The sequence below is a fragment of the Vulpes lagopus genome, chromosome 1 (assembly GCF_018345385.1).
Source record: "Vulpes lagopus strain Blue_001 chromosome 1, ASM1834538v1, whole genome shotgun sequence".
NCBI lineage: Eukaryota > Metazoa > Chordata > Mammalia > Carnivora > Canidae > Vulpes > Vulpes lagopus.
In genome coordinates this window covers 37545297-37554302 of record NC_054824.1, presented here as the reverse complement: position 1 = coordinate 37554302, position 9006 = coordinate 37545297, and positions in this window count along the sequence as shown.

The window sequence follows — 9006 nt, the reverse complement described above, 5'->3', positions numbered from 1 at the left end:
ACACACACGCCAATGAAACAAAGAACCCTAAAAAAAAAAAAAAACAACAGCACATTTGGAGACTTGATTTACAGCAGAAAAGGCACTTCAAAGAAGTGGGGAAAGGATAGTCTTTTACATAAATGGTGCTAGGGCAGTTGAACATATCATTTATAAGGGAAATGAAAAGGTTCACCAGGCTGGCTCCTTTGGAAGAGCATTGATCTCAGGGTTGTGAGTTTGAGCCCCATGTGGAGTATAGAGATTACTTAAAACAACTTTAAAAAAAAAAAAGATCTTATTTATTAGCACAAGCAGGGGAAGTAGCAGAGGGAGAGGGAGAAGCAGACTCCCTACTGTGTAGGGAGCCTCAATGCAGGGCTCGATCCCAGGACCCTGGGATCATGTTCTGAGGTGAAGACAGATGCTTAACAGACTGAGCCACCCAGGTGCCCCAATAAATGTAACTTTTAAATAATTGAATAAAAAGGAAATAAGAAATGTGATCCTACTTCAAACTGTACAAAGAACGATTTGGAGAAGGGGGAAGGGAGGTGGGTGTGGTTATAAAAAGGGCAACACAAGGGAATTCCTGGGGCTCCTGGGTGGCTCAGTTGGTTAAGCGTCCAGTTCCTGGTTTTGATTCAGATCATAAGATGAAGCTCCACCTCAAGCTGGTGCTCAGCACAGTCTGCTTGGGATTCTCTCCCTTTCCCTCTCTCTCCCCAGTTCCCCCCACACATTTCTGAATGTTATCTCTCCCTCTGAAATAAAATCATTTAAAAATAATAAAATATATAGATCAATATATAAAATGTGTTGCCACATATTGATATATGTGCATATATAAAATATGCATATGCAAAAATAATACTCACTTGAATATTTTAACATCTTGTGGTGCCAAAAAAGTAAGGAAGTGCTAAAAAAAAAAAAGGAAATATATTGAAATGTATATATATTGAAACACGGCCAACCTGAAATAAATGGCCAAAGTTGGGATAACTTAAGCAACAAAAATAAGATAGTATTGAGTTAATTGAGTTATACCCCCAAAAACTTTTTTTTTAATATTTTATTTATTTATTCATGAGAGACGCAGAGAAAGAGAGAGGCAGAGACACAGGCAGGGGGAGAAGCAGGCTCCATGCAGGGAGCCCGATGTGGGACTCGATCCCGGTCTCCAGGATCACGCCGTGGGCTGAAGGCGGCACTAAACCCCTGAGCCATCCGGGCTGCACCCCCCCAAAAGAAACTTTTTAATCCACAGTCTATACAAATATAAATTGCAAACAACTCCTCAGAAAGATTCCAATTAATAAATGTAGATAAAATGAGAGAAATAAGAAATCACTAAAACACCACAGTAATCATTGCCTCAGACAAGATTTACCAACAGATGCTAAACTTAGAAAGTGAAGGTTTAATCAGAAACAAGGTATTTATATAGTCTGTGTTATCTCCCCTCAAATATTTAGCAATCACTGTTTTTCCATTTGCAAGCCCTTTATAGTAGAGAAGCTAGGCAAGTGATTGGTTAGCCAAATGATAGGTTTACCTCACCAGTAGCACATCCTGACATCATATATTCCCTGATAGGATGTAATATGACAGAAATATGGTCACATTGTCTCTGTGGTATCATTCCCAATAATGTCCACCTATCTAATCATGAAAAAACATTCAAATCCAAACTGAGGGAGACTTTACAAAATGACTGTTATTCTTCCCAAGTGTCAAGGTCATGAAAGGGGAAGCCTGGGGAACTCTCAAAGATGGGAAGAAACAAAGGAGACTTGATAACTAAATATGATGTGGGATCCTAAATTGGATCTTCAGACAGAAAAACTACATTAGCAGAGGGGTTTCTGGCTGGCTCAGTTGGTAGAGCATGTGACTCTTGATCTCAGGGTTATAAATTCAAACCTCCGCATTAGGTGTAGAGATTAGGTCAAAATTAAAAATCTTTAAATAAAAATTAATTTTAAAAAATTAAAAATCTTTAAGGGAGACATCTGGGTGGCTCAACAGTTGGATGTCTGTCTTTGGCTCAGGAGAGAGAGAGAGAGAGGCAGAGACCTAGGCAGAGGGAGAAGCAGGCTCCCTAGGGGGAGCCTGATGCGGGAGTCAATCCCAGGACCCTGCGATCATGACCTGAGCCAAAGGCAGATGCTCAGCCACTGAGCCCACCCAGGTGTCCCTTGAGACTAATTTTTAAGTAAACTCTACAACAAACATGGGACTCAAACTTACACTCCAAGATCAAGAATCCCATGCTCTAAAATAAATAAATAAATAAACAAACAAACAAACAAACAAACCCATGCTCTACCAACTGAGCCAGCCAGGCACTCCTCGAAACTAAAATTTTAAGTAAAATCTTTGTGAGGTCAAAGACATAATGAGTGGTTGCTAGATTTGACTGTAGAAAGGCAGTGAGCCTAATGATGGGTTCAGATTTCACAGAACTACCCTATGAAACAAGGTCCAGTTTTCTGCCAGAATCCATCAGTTACCAGTATGTCTGATCTCAGATGATTTTATTTTCCTTTTGGGATCTTAAAAATTTACTGAAACCCAAAGAGAGCATTAACATATTTCCTGGTAATTATTATGGCAACTCTGAGAATATATATAATATTATATATAAAACAATTGTCCCCCATTCAGGTATTAAAATAAGTATAGGGCAGCCCCAGTGGCTCAGCAGTTTAGCGCCGCCTTCGGCCCAGGGCGTGATCCTGGAGACCCGAGGTTGAGTCCCATGTCGGGCTCCCTGCATGGAGCCTGCTTCTCCCTCTGCCTGTGTCTCTGCCTCACTCTCTCTGTGTCTCTCATGAATGAATAAAAAAATAGAATCTTTTAAAAAGTAAATAAATAAATAAATAAATATGTAAGGGTACCTGGGTGGCTCAGCAGTTAGGCCGCTGCCTTCAATTCAGGTCGTGATCCCAGGATCTGGGATCCAGTCCTGCATCGGCTCCCTGCAAAGAGCCTGCTTCTCCCTCTGCCTATGTCTCTGCCTCTCTTTGTGTGTCATTCATGAATAAATAAATCTTTAAAAATAAAATAAGTAGGGATCCCTGGGTGGCGCAGCGGTTTGGCGCCTGCCTTTGGCCCAGGGCACGATCCTGGAGACTCGGGATCGAATCCCACGTCGGGCTCCCGGTGCATGGAGCCTGCTTCTCCCTCTGGCTGTGTCTCTGCCTCTCTCTCTCTCTCACTGTGTGCCTATCATAAATAAATAAAATAAAATTTAAAAAAATAAATAAATAAAATAAAATAAGTATAGAGATAATAAAAAAACTAAAGTCCTGATATTAGCTAGCACTTCTCTAACTGGTTTTAATGAAACCAGTATAAGCTATTTTGCATTTACTGTAATTAGAAGGCAAGACAATATACGAGCCTAGATCCAATTCCAGCTCTGCCACTCACTGGCTGTGTGACCATGGGCAAGTTGCTTAGTTTCTTTGAGAGTTTCTCTGTTGCTAAGTTTCAAGAGATTGATCAGAGGACCCATCTTATGAGATGGTTTTAAATATTGAATAAGATCACACGTCTAAAACAACATACCAAGCACTTAAACTTTCAAATGCTAGCTAATGTATTTTGAAAACCTTTTGGCTCCTTTTTAAAGTTTTTAGCATGTAAGAGAATCTAAAATATTAGATCTGTAACTTAATAAAATTTTAGAAGTTTCATTCAAAATATCTAATATAAAATTTGAGATTACATTTGTAAATACATTTGGCTTATTAGTTATGAAGTAGTATATAAGTATTTAGTTTTCTTAGAGAAATGTTAGTAGAATAAGTAATCAGATATCAAACAGGTATATATGAGTATTTTCTCTTCAGGGAGAATGAATCTCCACAAAGCCCCCTGAATCCTCACCCTTCAGGCCTCCTGTTACATATGCTCCTATATCTGCCAGAGCTAGTCCCTCCACCAGGGCTCTGGGTTACATCCTTCTTGCTTTCACAGAGGCTTGAAGGCCTCAATTATCTCCATCTACCTCTAGATTATCATCCCTGCCCCCACCTAACATTCTACCCTTTTCCACAGCAAATGACAAGCTCACTCTGCATTGCCAACTATTTCTTTGTTCCCTAACAACACAAAGTATCCAAGTTTTGGTGCACCTGGATGGATCAGTCAGTTAAGCGTCTGCCTTTTGCTCAGGTCATCATCCTGGGGTCCTGGGATTGAGCCCCAAGCCTGAGTGGGGCTCCCTGCTCAGTAGGGAGTCTGTTTGTCCCTCCCTCCCCTCCCGTCCTCCCCCCATGCTCTTTCTCTCAAATAAATAAAAATCTTTAAAAAAAGGGGGATCCCTGGGTGGCTCAGCGGTTTGGTGCCTGCCTTTGGCCCAGGGCGCGATCCTGGAGTCCCGGGATCGAGTCCCGCGTTGGCTCCCGGCGTGGAGCCTGCTTCTCCCTCTGCCTATGTCTCTGCCTCTCTCTCTCTATCATGAATAAATAAATAAAACCTTTAAAAAAAAAAAAGAAGAAGAAAGAAAGAAAGAAAGCAAGAAAGAAAGAGAAAGAGAAAGAAAAGAAAAGAAAAAAGAAAAGAAAAAGAGCAGCCTGGGTGGCTCCTTCCGCCCAGGGCGTGATCCTGGAGTCCCAGGATCTAGTCCCACGTCAGACTCCCTGCATGGAGCCTGCTCCTCCCTCTGCCTGTGTCTCTGGCTCTCTCTCTCTCTGTGTCTATCATGAATGAATGAATGAATGAATAAATAAATTTATTTATGTATTTATTTTATTTACCAAAAAAAAATCAGTTCTGCTTACCAAAAAAGTCCACTAGACATACTTCATGTGCATCTCTAAGTTCTTCAACCCATTCCAATCTAGTTTCTAAGAACCTCACAGCAGTAACTGAACTGTTCTACAAAAGCTATCAGAAAGCTCTGTGTACATTTATCAAGGAGCAATTATTTGCCCTCATCTGACTAGACTCCTGGGCAGTATTCCCAACAGACAAGTCCCTCTTTTTAAACTCTCCAGTCTTACTGGTAGGGACCCAGCCATGAAAGATTGATTCTAGAGCAGGAGGGATTGGAGAACTACTCCAAAAAAGTTTTCACACAGGCCCCTCAAACTATGAGAAGCTGAAACCACTTTTTGAAAACATCTTTGTCTTTCTTCCCATCACAATCTGGAAGGAGCACAGATCAACACTAAGCCAATGAAAATAATTTATTATAAAACCATTGAAATGTCTCTTTAAAAATTCCAGTTTGCAAAAACTTGAACATGGCACAATTAAAAACAGTTGCCCCCACACCCATCTTCATTTGTCTTTTGCACAAAAACAAAACTGGATGGAGCCTTGGCCTCCTATCTCCAGGCCACACTTCTGCCAGCAATGTCATTCCTGTCTGAGGTCAGCCACAAGCATGCCATATGGATAAGGAATTCTGGATAGGCCCCAGCCTTAAACTGAGTGTCCCCGAGGTCTGCACAGAAATTAGCAGCACACAGAAAATAGCAGCCGACTGGTCCGAGCTTGTGCTAAAAAATAATAAATAAATAAATAATACCACCTGGTTGTGTTGTTTTGTGAAAATAACCCTAGAGCAGTGGTTTTCAAACATTGGCATGCATCGGAATCACCTGAAGGGCTTGTTAAAACAAATTACGGAGCCCCACCTCTAGAGTTCCTGATTCTGTGGGTATGGGTTGGGCGCCAGAGTTTGCATTTTTAACGAGTTCCAGGTGACCCTGACTGTGTGGGTCCCTTGGACTACGTTTTGAAATCAGCTGTCCTGGTATATCTTTTGGGGGCAGGACCACAACAGAGATTTGATCAAAGATGGCCCCCTAAAGGAGCTGCCCAGAGAACTCACTGGGGACTTCTAACCCCCGAGTGCACAGATATCCTAGATTTTCCTCATTTCCTCAAGGAGTCCAGCTACAGACTCCTTCCCAGCTGCATCTCCTGCTTCCTGCTCAGGCGCCAGGACCTGCACCCAGGGATTTTTAGGTTTAGCGATTGCTTCCAGAACTGTCCCAGACCCTCACACTAAAGAGCTAAGTGAGCCAGAAAGATGCGGGAAGCGAAATCCCTGGACAAGTGGGGCGCCCTGCCAGGGCCCCTGAAGCTGCTTACCTCGGTTTTGGCGGATCCGAAGCTGACAAGCCGTTGTCGCAGTCAGCAGCGTCGCAAGGTACTGGTAAAAGGGCCACCCAATGATGAAGCCCGGCGCTCCGCATCCCGGGATGACATGTACCACGATTAAGACCCCGAACCACCTCTGGGCCGCCGTCAGCATTTCGCCCTCCAGGCCTGTGAAGGGAAGGGGACGCCAAGCCCCCGGCACCCACGGCTCCGGGTGCACAGCCCGCGGCGGGAAAGGACCAGCTCTGGGCTTTAGGTGACGAAGGAAAGGAGCACTCGGGGTCGGAATCCCTCCAGGCTGCATCACTGTATAGCTTAGAGCTCCAGGAAACTCCGAGAGCCACTGGATTAAGGCCCCCAGCCCGTGAGGGCGGTAACGAGGGCAGGCACCCCGAAAAGATGCATTGGCAGGACTCGGAAGGGCAGGAGCTCCGCGCGCCCCCGCCGAGCAACGTGGGAAGCATCCCGGGCTCGGACGTCCTGTCCGCGCTCTGAGCGTCGCCCAGCAACGGGCTCGGGCCGGGGGCGCGCGGCGGGGAGCGGGGAGCGGGGAGCCTCAGGCCGCCGCCGCGGGGAGCGGAGAGCCGCGCGGCCGGTCACCGCGCCCCGCCCCCGCCCTCCGGCCTCCCGCCGCCGCGCCTCCGACCCGCACCTCCGACCCGCACCTGCTCGCGCGAGCCCGGCGGCGGGCTCGGCGGGCCCGGCCGCCCCGCGGGGTTCCTTCGGCCCGGCGCCCGAGCGCTCCCCGCCGGCCCCGCCGGGACTCCGCCCCCTCGGCCGTCTAGGGGTCCCGGACGGCCCCCGGGCCCGCCTGGCCGCGAGCCTGCGAGGGTCTCTGGCCTGCCGTGCAGCCGCGCGACGCCGACACGGCTGCGACTGGAGAACCGAGGGACCAGCTGGCCGGGGTGTCAGGCGGGGAATCCGGAGTCCGGAATCGGGGACAGGGAGAGAAGGGAGGCGGCTTAAGAATGATTCGGAATCCACGCCGCCTCTTAGAACTCCGCCGTCTTCAAAGCGTCCTCCCCGGTCCCCGTTCTCCCGCAGCCCCAGGAACACCTGCCTCGGGGAGGGGGGCGGGGGCAGATCCTGGCGGCAGGACTTGAGCAGCGTCGACTTGACTGAGCGACAGTTTGACCGAGGCCAGTCGGCTGAAATCGTGACCAGCTAGGAGTGAACTGAAGCTCAAAGAGGGGAATTTGCACTTGGACCCAAGGCCCTGTGGCTGGAAGGTCTGGCTGTCCACAGGACCCCACATTCCCCACCTGGGCATTCTCTACTACAGACTCAGACTTCCACGCAGAGGGAGGTGAACAGAAGGCTGATGTCAGGACAAGGCAGGTCCCCTGGAACCTCGGAGGCCGATGAGCTCCGCCCTGAGCCCACTTACCCCGTCCAACCCCCAACCCCCAGGCGCCCTCCTGTGCTCTGCGCCTGGGCAGCTCCCAACATTGAGGGTGCCCAGCAGGTTTGGCCTCCTTCTCTTCTCTCACCCAGGCGCCGGGTAATCCCTGGCGATCATCGGTACCTCCAGACTCAGAGCAGGATGGGGACCGAGCCCAGCTGTGAGTGAAACCCGTTCCTGGCTCTTTGGAACCACCTCAGCGTTACGTTGTGCCAGGTTCACCAGCCTGGTGGATTTGGGTAAAATTTCTCATCTGCCTTTAAACCACGGATGGGGCACCTGGGTGGCTCAGTTGGTTAAGCCACCGACTCTTGGTTTGGGCTCAGGTCATGATCTCGTGGGGCATGGAATCGAGCCCCTCTTGGGGATCTGCCCCTCACCCTTCAATAAATAATCTTTTTAAAAAATAAACCTCTAATCAACTTTGTGAAACACACATATGCGGTGTTTGTGTTGTGGTTGTGTAACTGCTGCAATTCACACATAAGTGACACTATTTTGATGGGCAGGGTTAAGTGTTGAAGTTTTTTGCAGGGTCTGTATTTAATTTCCTGGACCTTGTCTTTATCAAATACCTGGTCTACTCTCCTTAGCACTGATTATGTTTCCTATTACATTCAAACAAAACTAAATATTTCTGAGTTTCCTCCTCTGCCTTGCAAGGCAAGAGGCCTCCTCACCTTAGACAAAATACTTCTTCAATCACCAGCACACTTTTTCACTCCTTTCTTTGGGCCTTCACCTTACCTTTTCTCTTTCCTTGCAACCATGTTGTAATTTTCAGGTCTAGGTATGACCATTTATATTGTGGCCCAAGAGCCTGAGCTACAGCTATTGATAAACACTGCAGCCTCTGATTTGCAGGTCTGGGTTTGGATGGCTCCTGGCACACCTGCAGGACTACTAGAAGGGCCCAAACAGCCTTCACAGTCCATCACAGAACTATTAAAGAGCAGGGAAGTAAGAACTAATTGGGAAAGTGGTATATGGGATAGGACTAGGCTGATCTTAAAGTCCTAATTGATCAACTTGGTTGATCTTGGGCAACTTATATGAGATTGAGTTTTCCATCCTAAAAAGGAAAATAATCATCTTTTCCTTGCAAGAATTAGAAAAAAAAAAAAAAAAGAGTTCAAGTATTTGAGGACTACTAGGCCTAAACTATTGCTGGAATTATCTTTATATGTCAATGTTTCATGGAAAAATGCCTCCCCCTACCTTCCTACCCACCCACTCCCATACATATCCATTGGTGAATAAGAAGAGAGGCAGCTTCTTCTTTAATATACTTGCCTTCATGCCTTGCATTTACAATAGCTACTTTTAAGATACAGCATTTCGGAGCCAAAGGCACTAAAATATATTTATAAAAATTATCTTCTCTCCTGGCATTGCTGCTTGATATTGCATGGGTTAATGGGTCTAGGACCCAAGGTCAAAGTTCATTCAGGCAATCACATAATTTTGTAGGCTTATAATTTTTCAGTTATTTCAAGGTCACT